At 38.1% G+C, this 19,799-nt stretch overlaps 2 non-coding genes across 2 annotated transcripts; both read left to right on the forward strand.

Moving 5' to 3' along the window:
- Nucleotides 1–17,588: 17,588 nt before the first annotated feature.
- On the forward strand, nucleotides 17,589–17,661 carry trnav-aac (transfer RNA valine (anticodon AAC)). The gene has a single exon. It is a non-coding gene; the product is annotated as a tRNA-Val (tRNA).
- A 1,904-nt stretch (nucleotides 17,662–19,565) lies between these two features.
- trnam-cau (transfer RNA methionine (anticodon CAU)) lies at nucleotides 19,566–19,637 on the forward strand. The gene has a single exon. It is a non-coding gene; the product is annotated as a tRNA-Met (tRNA).
- Nucleotides 19,638–19,799: the final 162 nt, after the last annotated feature.

A 19,799-nucleotide genomic window follows, 5' to 3' on the forward strand; every position in this document is an offset into this window, starting at 1 on the left:
CTCAAATCAACTACATAGACTCCTTTCTCCAATTTTCCAACGTTTTCAATAGCTTGCCTTAAAAAATCAGAAGGTAAAACAATGTTATTACAGAAATCCGCTTTTTGGCATTTTCTCAGCGAGAAACAGCCATTTTGTACCTGAAACACTGTAAGTGGTTTGGTGAGTCCAATAATGAAATGAGTCTCTCAAATCAACTACATAGACTCCTTTCTCCAATTTTCTGACGTTTTCAATAGCTTGCCTTAAAAAATAAGAAGGTAAATCAATGTTATGACAGAAATCCGCTTTTTGGCAGTTTCTCAGCGAGAAACAGTCATTTTGTACCTGAAACACTGTAAGTGGTTTGGTGAGTCCAATAATGAAATGAGTCCCTCAAATCAACTACATAGACTCCTTTCTCCAATTTTCTGACGTTTTCAATAGCTTGCCTTAAAAAATCAGAAGGTAAAACAATGTTATTACAGAAATCCGCTTTTTGGCATTTTCTCAGCGAGAAACGGTCATTTTGTACCTGAAACACTGTAAGTGGTTTGGTGGGTCCAATAATGAAATGAGTCCCTCAAATCAACTACATAGACTCCTTTCTCCAATTTTCCAACGTTTTCAATAGCTTGCCTTAAAAAATCAGAAGGTAAAACAATGTTATTACAGAAATCCGCTTTTTGGCATTTTCTCAGCGAGAAACAGCCATTTTGTACCTGAAACACTGTAAGTGGTTTGGTGAGTCCAATAATGAAATGAGTCTCTCAAATCAACTACATAGACTCCTTTCTCCAATTTTCTGACGTTTTCAATAGCTTGCCTTAAAAAATAAGAAGGTAAATCAATGTTATGACAGAAATCCGCTTTTTGGCAGTTTCTCAGCGAGAAACAGTCATTTTGTACCTGAAACACTGTAAGTGGTTTGGTGAGTCCAATAATGAAATGAGTCTCTCAAATCAACTACATAGACTCCTTTCTCCAATTTTCTGACGTTTTCACCTTGCCTTGCCTTAAAAAATCAGAAGGTAAAACAATGTTATTACAGAAATCCGCTTTTTGGCATTTTCTCAGCGAGAAACAGTCATTTTGTACCTGAAACACTGTAAGTGGTTTGGTGAGTCCAATAATGAAATGAGTCCCTCAAATCAACTACATAGACTCCTTTCTCCAATTTTCTGACGTTTTCAATAGCTTGCCTTAAAAAATCAGAAGGTAAAACAATGTTATTACAGAAATCCGCTTTTTGGCATTTTCTCAGCGAGAAACTGTCATTTTTTACCTGAAACACTGTAAGTGGTTTGGTGAGTCCAATAATGAAATGAGTCGCTCAAATCAACTACATAGACTCCTTTCTCCAATTTTCTGATGTTTTCAATAGCTTGCCTTAAAAAATCAGAAGGTAAAACCATGTTATTACAGAAATCCGCTTTTTGGCATTTTCTCAGCGAGAAACGGTCATTTTGTACCTGAAACACTGTAAGTGGTTTGGTGAGTCCAATAATGAAATGAGTCTCTCAAATCAACTACATAGACACCTTTCTCCAATTTTCTAACGTTTTCAATAGCTTGCCTTAAAAAATCAGAAGGTAAATCAATGTTATGACAGAAATCCGCTTTTTGGCATTTTCTCAGCGAGAAACAGTCATTTTGTACCTGAAACACTGTAAGTGGTTTGGTGAGTCCAATAATGAAATGAGTCTCTCAAATCAACTACATAGACTCCTTTCTCCAATTTTCTGACGTTTTCAATAGCTTGCCTTAAAAAATCAGAAGGTAAATCAATGTTATGACAGAAATCCGCTTTTTGGCAGTTTCTCAGCGAGAAAGAGTCATTTTGTACCTGAAACACTGTAAGTGGTTTGGTGAGTCCAATAATGAAATGAGTCTCTCAAATCAACTACATAGACTCCTTTCTCCAATTTTCTGACGTTTTCAATAGCTTGCCTTAAAAAATCAGAAGGTAAAACAATGTTATTACAGAAATCCGCTTTTTGGCATTTTCTCAGCGAGAAACAGTCATTTTGTACCTGAAACACTGTAAGTGGTTTGGTGAGTCCAATAATGAAATGAGTCTCTCAAATCAACTACATAGACACCTTTCTCCAATTTTCTAACGTTTTCAATAGCTTGCCTTAAAAAATCAGAAGGTAAATCAATGTTATGACAGAAATCCGCTTTTTGGCATTTTCTCAGCGAGAAACAGTCATTTTGTACCTGAAACACTGTAAGTGGTTTGGTGAGTCCAATAATGAAATGAGTCTCTCAAATCAACTACATAGACTCCTTTCTCCAATTTTCTGACGTTTTCAATAGCTTGCCTTAAAAAATCAGAAGGTAAATCAATGTTATGACAGAAATCCGCTTTTTGGCAGTTTCTCAGCGAGAAAGAGTCATTTTGTACCTGAAACATTGTAAGTGGTTTGGTGAGTCCAATAATGAAATGAGTCTCTCAAATCAACTACATAGACTCCTTTCTCCAATTTTCTGACGTTTTCAATAGCTTGCCTTAAAAAATCAGAAGGTAAAACAATGTTATTACAGAAATCCGCTTTTTGGCATTTTCTCAGCGAGAAACAGTCATTTTGTACCTGAAACACTGTAAGTGGTTTGGTGAGTCCAATATGGAAATGAGTCCCTCAAATCAACTACATAGACTCCTTTCTCCAATTTTCTGACGTTTTCAATAGCTTGCCTTAAAAAATCAGAAGGTAAAACAATGTTATTACAGAAATCCGCTTTTTGGCATTTTCTCAGCGAGAAACGGTCATTTTGTACCTGAAACACTGTAAGTGGTTTGGTGGGTCCAATAATGAAATGAGTCCCTCAAATCAACTACATAGACTCCTTTCTCCAATTTTCCAACGTTTTCAATAGCTTGCCTTAAAAAATCAGAAGGTAAAACAATGTTATTACAGAAATCCGCTTTTTGGCATTTTCTCAGCGAGAAACAGCCATTTTGTACCTGAAACACTGTAAGTGGTTTGGTGAGTCCAATAATGAAATGAGTCTCTCAAATCAACTACATAGACTCCTTTCTCCAATTTTCTGACGTTTTCAATAGCTTGCCTTAAAAAATAAGAAGGTAAATCAATGTTATGACAGAAATCCGCTTTTTGGCAGTTTCTCAGCGAGAAACAGTCATTTTGTACCTGAAACACTGTAAGTGGTTTGGTGAGTCCAATAATGAAATGAGTCTCTCAAATCAACTACATAGACTCCTTTCTCCAATTTTCTGACGTTTTCACCTTGCCTTGCCTTAAAAAATCAGAAGGTAAAACAATGTTATTACAGAAATCCGCTTTTTGGCATTTTCTCAGCGAGAAACAGTCATTTTGTACCTGAAACACTGTAAGTGGTTTGGTGAGTCCAATAATGAAATGAGTCCCTCAAATCAACTACATAGACTCCTTTCTCCAATTTTCTGACGTTTTCAATAGCTTGCCTTAAAAAATCAGAAGGTAAAACAATGTTATTACAGAAATCCGCTTTTTGGCATTTTCTCAGCGAGAAACAGTCATTTTGTACCTGAAACACTGTAAGTGGTTTGGTGAGTCCAATAATGAAATGAGTCCCTCAAATCAACTACATAGACTCCTTTCTCCAATTTTCTGACGTTTTCAATAGCTTGCCTTAAAAAATCAGAAGGTAAAACAATGTTATTACAGAAATCCGCTTTTTGGCATTTTCTCAGCGAGAAACGGTCATTTTGTACATGAAACACTGTAAGTGAGTCCAATAATGAAATGAGTCCCTCAAATCAACTACATAGACTCCTTTCTCTAATTTTCTGACGTTTTCAATAGCTTGCCTTAAAAAATCAGAAGGTAAATCAATGTTATGACAGAAATCCGCTTTTTGGCATTTTCTCAGCGAGAAACAGTCCTTTTGTACCTGAAAAACTGTAAGTGGTTTGGTGAGTCCAATAATGAAATGAGTCTCTCAAATCAACTACATAGACTCCTTTCTCCAATTTTCCAACGTTTTCAATAGCTTGCCTTAAAAAATCAGAAGGTAAAACAATGTTATTACAGAAATCCGCTTTTTGGCATTTTCTCAGCGAGAAACAGTCATTTTGTACCTGAAACACTGTAAGTGGTTTGGTGAGTCCAATAATGAAATGAGTCTCTCAAATCAACTACATGGACTCCTTTCTCCAATTTTCTGACGTTTTGAATAGCTTGCCTTAAAAAATCAGAAGGTAAATCAATGTTATGACAGAAATCCGCTTTTTGGCATTTTCTCAGCGAGAAACAGTCATTTTGTACCTGAAACACTGTAAGTGGTTTGGTGAGTCCAATAATGAAATGAGTCCCTCAAATCAACTACATAGACACCTTTCTCCAATTTTCTAACGTTTTCAATAGCTTGCCTTAAAAAATCAGAAGGTAAATCAATGTTATGACAGAAATCCGCTTTTTGGCATTTTCTCAGCGAAAAACAGTCATTTTGTACCTGAAACACTGTAAGTGGTTTGGTGAGTCCAATAATGAAATGAGTCCCTCAAATCAACTACATAGACTCCTTTCTCCAATTTTCTGACGTTTTTATAAGCTTGCCTTAAAAAATCAGAAGGTAAAACAATGTTATTACAGAAATCCGCTTTTTGGCATTTTCTCAGCGAGAAACGGTCATTTTGTACCTGAAACACTGTAAGTGGTTTGGTGAGTCCAATAATGAAATGAGTCGCTCAAATCAACTACATAGACTCCTTTCTCCAATTTTCTGATGTTTTCAATAGCTTGCCTTAAAAAATCAGAAGGTAAAACCATGTTATTACAGAAATCCGCTTTTTGGCATTTTCTCAGCGAGAAACGGTCATTTTGTACCTGAAACACTGTAAGTGGTTTGGTGAGTCCAATAATGAAATGAGTCCCTCAAATCAACTACATAGACTCCTTTCTCCAATTTTCTGACGTTTTCAATAGCTTGCCTTAAAAAATCAGAAGGTAAATCAATGTTATGACAGAAATCCGCTTTTTGGCATTTTCTCAGCGAGAAACAGTCATTTTGTACCTGAAACACTGTAGGTGGTTTGGTGAGTCCAATAATGAAATGAGTCTCTCAAATCAACTACATAGACTCCTTCCTCCAATTTTCTGACGTTTTCAATAGCTTGCCTTTAAAAAATCAGAAGGTAAATCAATGTTATGACAGAAATCCGCTTTTTGGCAGTTTCTCAGCGAGAAACAGTCATTTTGTACCTGAAACACTGTAAGTGGTTTGGTGAGTCCAATAATGAAATGAGTCTCTCAAATCAACTACATAGACTCCTTTCTCCAATTTTCTGACGTTTTGAATAGCTTGCCTTAAAAAATCAGAAGGTAAATCAATGTTATGACAGAAATCCGCTTTTTGGCATTTTCTCAGCGAGAAACAGTCATTTTGTACCTGAAACACTGTAAGTGGTTTGGTGAGTCCAATAATGAAATTAGTCTCTCAAATAAACTACATAGACACCTTTCTCCTATTTTCTAACGTTTTCAATAGCTTGCCTTAAAAAATCAGAAGGTAAATCAATGTTATGACAGAAATCCGCTTTTTGGCATTTTCTCAGCGAGAAACAGTCATTTTGTACCTGAAACACTGTAAGTGGTTTGGTGAGTCCAATAATGAAATGAGTCTCTCAAATCAACTACATAGACTCCTTTCTCCAATTTTCTGACGTTTTGAATAGCTTGCCTTAAAAAATATGAAGGTAAATCAATGTTATGACAGAAATCCGCTTTTTGGCAGTTTCTCAGCGAGAAACAGTCATTTTGTACCTGAAACACTGTAAGTGGTTTGGTGAGTCCAATAATGAAATGAGTCTCTCAAATCAACTACATAGACTCCTTTCTCCAATTTTCTGACGTTTTCACCTTGCCTTGCCTTAAAAAATCAGAAGGTAAAACAATGTTATTACAGAAATCCGCTTTTTGGCATTTTCTCAGCGAGAAACAGTCATTTTGTACCTGAAACACTGTAAGTGGTTTGGTGAGTCCAATAATGAAATGAGTCTCTCAAATCAACTACATAGACTCCTTTCTCCAATTTTCCAACGTTTTCAATAGCTTGCCTTAAAAAATCAGAAGGTAAAACAATGTTATTACAGAAATCCGCTTTTTGGCATTTTCTCAGCGAGAAACGGTCATTTTGTACCTGAAACACTGTAAGTGGTTTGGTGAGTCCAATAATGAAATGAGTCTCTCAAATCAACTACTTAGACTCCTTTCTCCAATTTTCTGACGTTTTCAATAGGTTGCCTTAAAAATTCAGAAGGTAAAACAATGTTATTACAGAAATCCGCTTTTTGGCATTTTCTAGGCGAGAAACAGTCATTTTGTACCTGAAACACTGTAAGTGGTTTGGTGAGTCCAATAATGAAATGAGTCTCTCAAATCAACTACTTAGACTCCTTTCTCCAATTTTCCGACGTTTTCAATAGCTTGCCTTGAAAAATCAGAAGGTAAATCAATGTCATGACAGAAATCCGCTTTTTGGCATTTTCTCAGCGAGAAACAGTCATTTTGTACCTGAAACACTGTAAGTGGTTTGGTGAGTCCAATAATGAAATGAGTCTCTCAAATCAACTACATAGACACCTTTCTCCAATTTTCTAACGTTTTCAATAGCTTGCCTTGAAAAATCAGAAGGTAAATCAATGTTATGACAGAAATCCGCTTTTTGGCATTTTCTCAGCGAGAAACAGTCATTTTGTACCTGAAACACTGTAAGTGGTTTGGTGAGTCCAATAATGAAATGAGTCTCTCAAATCAACTACATAGACTCCTTTCTCCAATTTTCTGACGTTTTCAATAGCTTGCCTTGAAAAATCAGAAGGTAAATCAATGTTATGACAGAAATCCGCTTTTTGGCATTTTCTCAGCGAGAAACAGTCATTTTGTACCTGAAACACTGTAAGTGGTTTGGTGAGTCCAATAATGAAATGAGTCTCTCAAATCAACTACATAGACTAGTTTTTCCAATTTTCTAACGTTTTCAATAGCTTGCCTTAAAAAATCAGAAGGTAAAACAATGTTATTACAGAAATCCGCTTTTTGCCATTTTCTCAGCGAGAAACAGTCATTTTGTACCTGAAACACTGTAAGTGGTTTGGTGAGTCCAATACTGAAATGAGTCTCTCAAATCAACTACATAGACTCCTTTCTCCAATTTTCTGACGTTTTCCATAGCTTGCCTTAAAAAATCAGAAGGTAAATCAATGTTATGACAGAAATCCGCTTTTTGGCAGTTTCTCAGCGAGAAACAGTCATTTTGTACCTGAAACACTGTAAGTGGTTTGGTGAGTCCAATAATGAAATGAGTCTCTCAAATCAACTACATAGACTCCTTTCTCCAATTTTCTGACGTTTTCAATAGCTTGCCTTGAAAAATCAGAAGGTAAATCAATGTTATGACAGAAATCCGCTTTTTGGCATTTTCTCAGCGAGAAACAGTCATTTTGTACCTGAAACACTGTAAGTGGTTTGGTGAGTCCAATAATGAAATGAGTCTCTCAAATCAACTACATAGACTAGTTTTTCCAATTTTCTAACGTTTTCAATAGCTTGCCTTAAAAAATCAGAAGGTAAAACAATGTTATTACAGAAATCCGCTTTTTGCCATTTTCTCAGCGAGAAACAGTCATTTTGTACCTGAAACACTGTAAGTGGTTTGGTGAGTCCAATAATGAAATGAGTCTCTCAAATCAACTACATAGACTCCTTTCTCCAATTTTCTGACGTTTTCAATAGCTTGCCTTAAAAAATCAGAAGGTAAAACAATGTTATTACAGAAATCCGCTTTTTGGCATTTTCTCAGCGAGAAACAGTCATTTTGTACCTGAAACACTGTAAGTGGTTTGGTGAGTCCAATAATGAAATGAGTCTCTCAAATCAACTACATAGACACCTTTCTCCAATTTTCTAACGATTTCAATAGCTTGCCTTAAAAAATCAGAAGGTAAATCAATGTTATGACAGAAATCCGCTTTTTGGCATTTTCTCAGCGAGAAACAGTCATTTTGTACCTGAAACACTGTAAGTGGTTTGGTGAGTCCAATAATGAAATGAGTCTCTCAAATCAACTACATAGACTCCTTTCTCCAATTTTCTGACGTTTTCAATAGCTTGCCTTAAAAAATCAGAAGGTAAATCAATGTTATGACAGAAATCCGCTTTTTGGCAGTTTCTCAGCGAGAAAGAGTCATTTTGTACCTGAAACACTGTAAGTGGTTTGGTGAGTCCAATAATGAAATGAGTCTCTCAAATCAACTACATAGACTCCTTTCTCCAATTTTCTGACGTTTTCAATAGCTTGCCTTAAAAAATCAGAAGGTAAAACAATGTTATTACAGAAATCCGCTTTTTGGCATTTTCTCAGCGAGAAACAGTCATTTTGTACCTGAAACACTGTAAGTGGTTTGGTGAGTCCAATAATGAAATGAGTCCCTCAAATCAACTACATAGACTCCTTTCTCCAATTTTCTGACGTTTTCAATAGCTTGCCTTAAAAAATCAGAAGGTAAAACAATGTTATTACAGAAATCCGCTTTTTGGCATTTTCTCAGCGAGAAACGGTCATTTTGTACCTGAAACACTGTAAGTGGTTTGGTGGGTCCAATAATGAAATGAGTCCCTCAAATCAACTACATAGACTCCTTTCTCCAATTTTCCAACGTTTTCAATAGCTTGCCTTAAAAAATCAGAAGGTAAAACAATGTTATTACAGAAATCCGCTTTTTGGCATTTTCTCAGCGAGAAACAGCCATTTTGTACCTGAAACACTGTAAGTGGTTTGGTGAGTCCAATAATGAAATGAGTCTCTCAAATCAACTACATAGACTCCTTTCTCCAATTTTCTGACGTTTTCCATAGCTTGCCTTAAAAAATCAGAAGGTAAATCAATGTTATGACAGAAATCCGCTTTTTGGCAGTTTCTCAGCGAGAAACAGTCATTTTGTACCTGAAACACTGTAAGTGGTTTGGTGAGTCCAATAATGAAATGAGTCTCTCAAATCAACTACATAGACTCCTTTCTCCAATTTTCTGACGTTTTCAATAGCTTGCCTTGAAAAATCAGAAGGTAAATCAATGTTATGACAGAAATCCGCTTTTTGGCATTTTCTCAGCGAGAAACAGTCATTTTGTACCTGAAACACTGTAAGTGGTTTGGTGAGTCCAATAATGAAATGAGTCTCTCAAATCAACTACATAGACTAGTTTTTCCAATTTTCTAACGTTTTCAATAGCTTGCCTTAAAAAATCAGAAGGTAAAACAATGTTATTACAGAAATCCGCTTTTTGCCATTTTCTCAGCGAGAAACAGTCATTTTGTACCTGAAACACTGTAAGTGGTTTGGTGAGTCCAATAATGAAATGAGTCTCTCAAATCAACTACATAGACTCCTTTCTCCAATTTTCTGACGTTTTCAATAGCTTGCCTTAAAAAATCAGAAGGTAAAACAATGTTATTACAGAAATCCGCTTTTTGGCATTTTCTCAGCGAGAAACAGTCATTTTGTACCTGAAACACTGTAAGTGGTTTGGTGAGTCCAATAATGAAATGAGTCTCTCAAATCAACTACATAGACACCTTTCTCCAATTTTCTAACGATTTCAATAGCTTGCCTTAAAAAATCAGAAGGTAAATCAATGTTATGACAGAAATCCGCTTTTTGGCATTTTCTCAGCGAGAAACAGTCATTTTGTACCTGAAACACTGTAAGTGGTTTGGTGAGTCCAATAATGAAATGAGTCTCTCAAATCAACTACATAGACTCCTTTCTCCAATTTTCTGACGTTTTCAATAGCTTGCCTTAAAAAATCAGAAGGTAAATCAATGTTATGACAGAAATCCGCTTTTTGGCAGTTTCTCAGCGAGAAAGAGTCATTTTGTACCTGAAACACTGTAAGTGGTTTGGTGAGTCCAATAATGAAATGAGTCTCTCAAATCAACTACATAGACTCCTTTCTCCAATTTTCTGACGTTTTCAATAGCTTGCCTTAAAAAATCAGAAGGTAAAACAATGTTATTACAGAAATCCGCTTTTTGGCATTTTCTCAGCGAGAAACAGTCATTTTGTACCTGAAACACTGTAAGTGGTTTGGTGAGTCCAATAATGAAATGAGTCCCTCAAATCAACTACATAGACTCCTTTCTCCAATTTTCTGACGTTTTCAATAGCTTGCCTTAAAAAATCAGAAGGTAAAACAATGTTATTACAGAAATCCGCTTTTTGGCATTTTCTCAGCGAGAAACGGTCATTTTGTACCTGAAACACTGTAAGTGGTTTGGTGGGTCCAATAATGAAATGAGTCCCTCAAATCAACTACATAGACTCCTTTCTCCAATTTTCCAACGTTTTCAATAGCTTGCCTTAAAAAATCAGAAGGTAAAACAATGTTATTACAGAAATCCGCTTTTTGGCATTTTCTCAGCGAGAAACAGCCATTTTGTACCTGAAACACTGTAAGTGGTTTGGTGAGTCCAATAATGAAATGAGTCTCTCAAATCAACTACATAGACTCCTTTCTCCAATTTTCTGACGTTTTCAATAGCTTGCCTTGAAAATTCAGAAGGTAAATCAATGTTATGACAGAAATCCGCTTTTTGGCATTTTCTCAGCGAGAAACGGTCATTTTGTACCTGAAACACTGTAAGTGGTTTGGTGAGTCCAATAATGAAATGAGTCTCTCAAATCAACTACATAGACTCCTTTCTCCAATTTTCTGACGTTTTCAATAGCTTGCCTTGAAAAATCAGAAGGTAAATCAATGTTATGACAGAAATCCGCTTTTTGGCATTTTCTCAGCGAGAAACAGTCATTTTGTACCTGAAACACTGTAAGTGGTTTGGTGAGTCCAATAATGAAATGAGTCTCTCAAATCAACTACATAGACACCTTTCTGCAATTTTCTAACGTTTTCAATAGCTTGCCTTAAAAAATCAGAAGGTAAATCAATGTTATGACAGAATTCCGCTTTTTGGCATTTTCTCAGCGAGAAACAGTCATTTTGTACCTGAAACACTGTAAGTGGTTTGGTGAGTCCAATAATGAAATGAGTCCCTCAAATCAACTACATAGACTCCTTTCTCCAAGTTTCTGAAGTTTTCAATAGCTTGCCTTAAAAAATCAGAAGGTAAATCAATGTTATGACAGAAATCCGCTTTTTGGCATTTTCTCAGCGAGAAACAGTCATTTTGTACCTGAAACACTGTAAGTGGTTTGGTGAGTCCAATAATGAAATGAGTCTCTCAAATCAACTACATAGACACCTTTCTGCAATTTTCTTACGTTTTCAATAGCTTGACTTGAAAATTCAGAAGGTAAATCAATGTTATGACAGAAATCCGCTTTTTGGCATTTTCTCAGCGAGAAACGGTCATTTTGTACCTGAAGCACTGTAAGTGGTTTGGTGAGTCCAATAATGAAATGAGTCTCTCAAATCAACTACATAGACTCCTTTCTCCAATTTTCTGACGTTTTCAATAGCTTGCCTTGAAAAATCAGAAGGTAAATCAATGTTATGACAGAAATCCGCTTTTTGGCATTTTCTCAGCGAGAAACAGTCATTTTGTACCTGAAACACTGTAAGTGGTTTGGTGAGTCCAATAATGAAATGAGTCTCTCAAATCAACTACATAGACACCTTTCTGCAATTTTCTAACGTTTTCAATAGCTTGCCTTAAAAAATCAGAAGGTAAATCAATGTTATGACAGAAATCCGCTTTTTGGCATTTTCTCAGCGAGAAACAGTCATTTTGTACCTGAAACACTGTAAGTGGTTTGGTGAGTCCAATAATGAAATGAGTCCCTCAAATCAACTACATAGACTCCTTTCTCCAAGTTTCTGAAGTTTTCAATAGCTTGCATTAAAAAATCAGAAGGTAAATCAATGTTATGACAGAAATCCGCTTTTTGGCATTTTCTCAGCGAGAAACAGTCATTTTGTACCTGAAACACTGTAAGTGGTTTGGTGATTCATATAATGAAATGAGTCTCTCAAATCAACTACATAGACTCCTTTCTCCAATTTTCTGACGTTTTCAATAGCTTGCCTTGAAAATTCAGAAGGTAAATCAATGTTATGACAGAAATCCGCTTTTTGGCATTTTCTCAGCGAGAAACGGTCATTTTGTACCTGAAACACTGTAAGTGGTTTGGTGAGTCCAATAATGAAATGAGTCTCTCAAATCAACTACATAGACTCCTTTCTCCAATTTTCTGACGTTTTCAATAGCTTGCCTTGAAAAATCAGAAGGTAAATCAATGTTATGACAGAAATCCGCTTTTTGGCATTTTCTCAGCGAGAAACAGTCATTTTGTACCTGAAACACTGTAAGTGGTTTGGTGAGTCCAATAATGAAATGAGTCTCTCAAATCAACTACATAGACACCTTTCTGCAATTTTCTAACGTTTTCAATAGCTTGCCTTAAAAAATCAGAAGGTAAATCAATGTTATGACAGAAATCCGCTTTTTGGCATTTTCTCAGCGAGAAACAGTCATTTTGTACCTGAAACACTGTAAGTGGTTTGGTGAGTCCAATAATGAAATGAGTCCCTCAAATCAACTACATAGACTCCTTTCTCCAAGTTTCTGAAGTTTTCAATAGCTTGCCTTAAAAAATCAGAAGGTAAATCAATGTTATGACAGAAATCCGCTTTTTGGCATTTTCTCAGCGAGAAACAGTCATTTTGTACCTGAAACACTGTAAGTGGTTTGGTGAGTCCAATAATGAAATGAGTCTCTCAAATCAACTACATAGACACCTTTCTGCAATTTTCTTACGTTTTCAATAGCTTGCCTTGAAAATTCAGAAGGTAAATCAATGTTATGACAGAAATCCGCTTTTTGGCATTTTCTCAGCGAGAAACGGTCATTTTGTACCTGAAACACTGTAAGTGGTTTGGTGAGTCCAATAATGAAATGAGTCTCTCAAATCAACTACATAGACTCCTTTCTCCAATTTTCTGACGTTTTCAATAGCTTGCCTTGAAAAATCAGAAGGTAAATCAATGTTATGACAGAAATCCGCTTTTTGGCATTTTCTCAGCGAGAAACAGTCATTTTGTACCTGAAACACTGTAAGTGGTTTGGTGAGTCCAATAATGAAATGAGTCTCTCAAATCAACTACATAGACACCTTTCTGCAATTTTCTAACGTTTTCAATAGCTTGCCTTAAAAAATCAGAAGGTAAATCAATGTTATGACAGAAATCCGCTTTTTGGCATTTTCTCAGCGAGAAACAGTCATTTTGTACCTGAAACACTGTAAGTGGTTTGGTGAGTCCAATAATGAAATGAGTCCCTCAAATCAACTACATAGACTCCTTTCTCCAAGTTTCTGAAGTTTTCAATAGCTTGCCTTAAAAAATCAGAAGGTAAATCAATGTTATGACAGAAATCCGCTTTTTGGCATTTTCTCAGCGAGAAAAAGTCATTTTGTACCTGAAACACTGTAAGTGGTTTGGTGAGTCCAATAATGAAATGAGTCCCTCAAATCAACTACATAGACTCCTTTCTCCAATTTTCTGACGTTTTCAATAGCTTGCCTTAAAAAATCAGAAGGTAAAACAATGTTATTACAGAAATCCGCTTTTTGGCATTTTCTCAGCGAGAAACGGTCATTTTGTACCTGAAACACTGTAAGTGGTTTGGTGAGTCCAATAATGAAATCAGTCCCTCAAATCAACTACATAGACTCCTTTCTCCAATTTTCTGTCGTTTTCAATAGCTTGCCTTAAAAAATCAGAAGGTAAATAAATGTTATGACAGAAATCCGCTTTTTGGCATTTTCTCAGCGAGAAACAGTCATTTTGTACCTGAAACACTGTATGTGGTTTGGTGAGTCCAATAATGAAATGAGTCTCTCAAATCAACTACATAGACACCTTTCTGCAATTTTCTAACGTTTTCAATAGCTTGCCTTAAAAAATCAGAAGGTAAATCAATGTTATGACAGAAATCCGCTTTTTGGCATTTTCTCAGCGAGAAACAGTCATTTTGTACCTGAAACACTGTAAGTGGTTTGGAGAGTCCAATAATGAAATGAGTCCCTCAAATCAACTACATAGACTCCTTTCTCCAATTTTCTGACGTTTTCAATAGCTTGCCTTAAAAAATCAGAAGGTAAATCAATGTTATGACAGAAATCCGCTTTTTGGCATTTTCTCAGCGAGAAACAGTCATTTTTTACCTGAAACACTGTAAGTGGTTTGGTGAGTCCAATAATGAAATGAGTCCCTCAAATCAACTACATAGACTCCTTTCTCCAATTTTCTGACGTTTTCAATAGCTTGCCTTAAAAAATCAGAAGGTAAAACAATGTTATTACAGAAATCCGCTTTTTGGCATTTTCTCAGCGAGAAACGGTCATTTTGTACCTGAAACACTGTAAGTGGTTTGGTGAGTCCAATAATGAAATGAGTCCCTCAAATCAACTACATAGACTCCTTTCTCCAATTTTCTGATGTTTTCAATAGCTTGCCTTAAAAAATCAGAAGGTAAATCAATGTTATGACAGAAATCCGCTTTTTGGCATTTTCTCAGCGAGAAACAGTCATTTTGTACCTGAAACACTGTAAGTGGTTTGGTGAGTCCAATAATGAAATGAGTCTCTCAAATCAACTACATAGACTCCTTTCTCCAATTTTCTGACGTTTTCAATAGCTTGCCTTGAAAAATCAGAAGGTAAATCAATGTTATTACAGAAATCCGCTTTTTGGCATTTTCTCAGCGAGAAACGGTCATTTTGTACCTGAAACACTGTAAGTGGTTTGGTGAGTCCAATAATGAAATGAGTCTCTCAAATCAACTACATAGACTCCTTTCTCCAATTTTCTGACGTTTTCAATAGCTTGCCTTGAAAAATCAGAAGGTAAATCAATGTTATGACAGAAATCCGCTTTTTGGCATTTTCTCAGCGAGAAACAGTCATTTTGTACCTGAAACACTGTAAGTGGTTTGGTGAGTCCAATAATGAAATGAGTCTCTCAAATCAACTACATAGACTCATTTCTCCAATTTTCTGACGTTTTCAATAGCTTGCCTTGAAAAATCAGAAGGTAAATCAATGTTATGACAGAAATCCGCTTTTTGGCATTTTCTCAGCGAGAAACAGTCATTTTGTACCTGAAACACTGTAAGTGGTTTGGTGAGTCCAATAATGAAATGAGTCGCTCAAATCAACTACATAGACACCTTTCTCCAATTTTCTAACGTTTTCAATAGCTTGCCTTAAAAAATCAGAAGGTAAATCAATGTTATGACAGAAATCCGCTTTTTGGCATTTTCTCAGCGAGAAACGGTCATTTTGTACCTGAAACACTGTAAGTGGTTTGGTGAGTCCAATAATGAAATGAGTCCCTCAAATCAACTACATAGACTCCTTTCTCCAATTTTCTGACGTTTTCAATAGCTTGCCTTAAAAAATCAGAAGGTAAATCAATGTTATGACAGAAATCCGCTTTTTGGCATTTTCTCAGCGAGAAACGGTCATTTTGTACCTGAAACACTGTAAGTGGTTGGGTGAGTCCAATAATGAAATGAGTCCCTCAAATCAACTACATAGACTCCTTTCTCCAATTTTCTGACGTTTTCAATAGCTTGCCTTAAAAAATCAGAAGGTAAATCAATGTTATGACAGAAATCCGCTTTTTGGCATTTTCTCAGCGAGAAACAGTCATTTTGTACCTGAAACACTGTAAGTGGTTTGGTGAGTCCAATAATGAAATGAGTCCCTCAAATCAACTACATAGACTCCTTTCTCCAATTTTCTGACGTTTTCAATAGCTTGCCTTAAAAAATCAGAAGGTAAAACAATGTTATTACAGAAATCCGCTTTTTGGCATTTTCTCAGCGAGAAACGGTCATTTTGTACCTGAAACACTGTAAGTGGTTTGGTGAGTCCAATAATGAAATGAGTCCCTCAAATCAACTACATAGACTCCTTTCTCCAATTTTCTGATGTTTTCAATAGCTTGCCTTAAAAAATCAGAAGGTAAATCAATGTTATGACAGAAATCCGCTTTTTGGCATTTTCTCAGCGAGAAACAGTCATTTTGTACCTGAAACACTGTAAGTGGTTTGGTGAGTCCAATAATGAAATGAGTCTCTCAAATCAACTACATAGACTCCTTTCTCCAATTTTCTGACGTTTTCAATAGCTTGCCTTGAAAAATCAGAAGGTAAATCAATGTTATTACAGAAATCCGCTTTTTGGCATTTTCTCAGCGAGAAACGGTCATTTTGTACCTGAAACACTGTAAGTGGTTTGGTGAGTCCAATAATGAAATGAGTCTCTCAAATCAACTACATAGACTCCTTTCTCCAATTTTCTGACGTTTTCAATAGCTTGCCTTGAAAAATCAGAAGGTAAATCAATGTTATGACAGAAATCCGCTTTTTGGCATTTTCTCAGCGAGAAACAGTCATTTTGTACCTGAAACACTGTAAGTGGTTTGGTGAGTCCAATAATGAAATGAGTCTCTCAAATCAACTACATAGACTCATTTCTCCAATTTTCTGACGTTTTCAATAGCTTGCCTTGAAAAATCAGAAGGTAAATCAATGTTATGACAGAAATCCGCTTTTTGGCATTTTCTCAGCGAGAAACAGTCATTTTGTACCTGAAACACTGTAAGTGGTTTGGTGAGTCCAATAATGAAATGAGTCGCTCAAATCAACTACATAGACACCCTTCTCCAATTTTCTAACGTTTTCAATAGCTTGCCTTAAAAAATCAGAAGGTAAATCAATGTTATGACAGAAATCCGCTTTTTGGCATTTTCTCAGCGAGAAACGGTCATTTTGTACCTGAAACACTGTAAGTGGTTTGGTGAGTCCAATAATGAAATGAGTCTCTCAAATCAACTACATAGACTCCTTTTTCCAATTTTCTAACGTTTTCGATAGCTTGCCTTAAAAAATCAGAAGGTAAAACAATGTTATTACAGAAATCCGTTTTTTGGCATTTTCTCAGCGAGAAACGGTCATTTTGTACCTGAAACACTGTAAGTGGTTTGGTGAGTCCAATAATGAAATGAGTCCCTCAAATCAACTACATAGACTCCTTTCTCCAATTTTCTGACGTTTTCAATAGCTTGCCTTAAAAAATCAGAAGGTAAATCAATGTTATGACAGAAATCCGCTTTTTTGCATTTTCTCAGCGAGAAACAGTCATTTTGTACCTGAAACACTGTAAGTGGTTTGGTGAGTCCAATAATGAAATGAGTCTCTCAAATCAACTACATAGACTCCTTTTTCCAATTTTCTAACGTTTTCAATAGCTTGCCTTAAAAAATCAGAAGGTAAAACAATGTTATGACAGAAATCCGCTTTTTGGCATTTTCTCAGCGAGAAACAGTCATTTTGTACCTGAAACAAGACGACTGCCTAATTTGCAGTTATTAATCATATCCAGTACTGTCTTTCAAAAGTAATCAGTTGGCTTCCCTTGTGGTACATTTTGTATTTTCTACCCAGCATGGTAATACCCATGGATGATTTTTAATTTTACCGCACCAGGACAACTTATATGAAATCACACATTTATTTCTAACATGAATGATTTGAAGATAGGATTTTTTTTTCGTTACGCCCGCCATTTTCAAAGCATGCAAGTTTCCGTAGTGTAGTGGTTATCACGTTCGCCTAACACGCGAAAGGTCCCCTGTTCGAAACTGGGCGGAAACATGTATTACTGCAATAATATTATTTGGACTTGGAAAACCCCTCTAATCCTCTTCTTGGTGCTCGGCACAGGAAGGTCGACCATCTCTTTCTCGCATTGGGTCTTATGCAGAAATGAATTTCGTTGCAGTTCCACAACTGATTAAAAGCCAGTCATTCCCCATTTACCTAATCTTTCAAATGTCCAACTTTACAGGAAAAAAAGAAGCATATTACAGAGATTTTTTACAGGATCTTTTCGTCATGCCCGCCTTTTTCAAAACATGTAAGTCACTAGCTCCACTACCAAACCCCAGCAGCATTAACACCAGACCCCACTAGCTCCACCACCAGACCCCAGGAGCTTCCAACACCAGACCACACTAGCTCCACCACCATACCCCAGCAGCATCACCACCAGACCCCAGGAGCTTCCACCACCAGACCCCAGGAGCTTCCACCACCAGACCCCAGGAGCTTCCACCACCAGACCCCAGGAGCTTCCACCAGACCCCAGCAGCATAACCACCAGACCCCACTAGCTCCACCACCAGACCCCAGCAGCATTACCACCAGACCCCATCCACCACCAGACCCTACTAGCTCCACCACCAGACCCCAGCAGCATTACCACCAGACCCCATCCACCACAAGACCCCACTAGCTCCACCACCAGACCACAGCAGCATCACCACCAGACCCCATCCACCACCAGACCCTACTAGCTCCACCACCAGACCCCAGGAGCTTCCAACACCAGACCCCACTAGCTCCACCACCAGACCCCAGCAGCATCAGCACCAGACCCCAGGAGCTTCCACCACCAGACCCCAGGAGCTTCCACCACCAGACCCCAGGAGCTTCCACCACCAGACCCCAGGAGCTTCCACCACCAGACCTCAGGAGCTTCCACCACCAGACCCCAGGAGCTTCCACCACCAGACCCCAGCAGCATCAGCACCAGACCCCAGCAGCATCACCACCAGAACCCAGGAGCTTCCACCACCACACCCCAGGAGCTTCCATCACCAGACCCCAGGAGCTTCCACCACCAGACCCCTCTAGCTGCACCACCAGACCCCAGCAGCATCACCACCACACCTCAGGAGCTTCCACCACCAAACCCTAACAACAACTCAACAACCTCAAAAACCCGGCTCACCTGGAGCCACCCAAAGACCCGGCTCACCGTCCGAACCCGGGGACCCGCTTTTAAGCCCCCCACCGACCGGCCACTGGAGTGAAAGAGCCAGCCCTTGGGCCTGGAGGACCAGGGCCCTGGTACCATAAACACCCAGACGCTCCTAGCACCATGGACAGCACTCTGTCAGATGCTCAAGCGCATATTGTTTTTTACTCATGTTCTGGTTTCAGGACCACAATAAAAACACAATAAAAGCTGAACAGGGTTCCATGGTGTAATGGTTAGCACTCTGGACTTTGACCCCAGGAGCTTCCACCACCAGACACCACTAGCTCCACCACCAGACGACAGCAGCATCACCACCACACCTCAGGAGCTTCCACCACCAGACACCACTAGCTCCACCACCAGACCCCAGCAGCATCACCACCAGACCCCAGCAGCATCACCACCAGACCCCAGGAGCTTCCACCACCAGACCCCAGGAATTTCCATCACCAGACCCAAGGAGCTTCCATCACCTGACCCCAGGAGCTTCCATCACCAGACCCCAGGAGCTTCCACCACCAGACCCCACTAGCTGCACCACCAGACCCCAGCAGCATCACCACCACACCTCAGGAGCTTCCACCACCAGACCCCAACAACAACTCAACAACCTCAACAACCCGGCTCACCTGGAGCCACCCAGAGACCCGGCTCACCGTCCGAACCAGGGGACCCGCTTTTAAGTCCCCTACCCCCCTCCCCCCCACTGTGTGGCGGAGTCACATCCTGGTTATACAGCAGAGTGGCGCAGCGGAAGCGTGCTGGGCCCATAACCCAGAGGTCGATGGATCGAAACCATCCTCTGCTACTTAAGAGATCCTCTCATACATGAGATGTGAGAGATTAACTGAAATCTATCCAGAGCTTTTTGGAAACAAGAAAGTGGATGTATGATCTATGAACATACTGCACTGACTGTTGATGAAAATGCATTTAATCAAAATGAGGATGAAAATATGTCTCAACCTAA

Source organism: Cololabis saira, unplaced genomic scaffold, assembly GCF_033807715.1.
Source record: "Cololabis saira isolate AMF1-May2022 unplaced genomic scaffold, fColSai1.1 scf028, whole genome shotgun sequence".
NCBI lineage: Eukaryota > Metazoa > Chordata > Actinopteri > Beloniformes > Belonidae > Cololabis > Cololabis saira.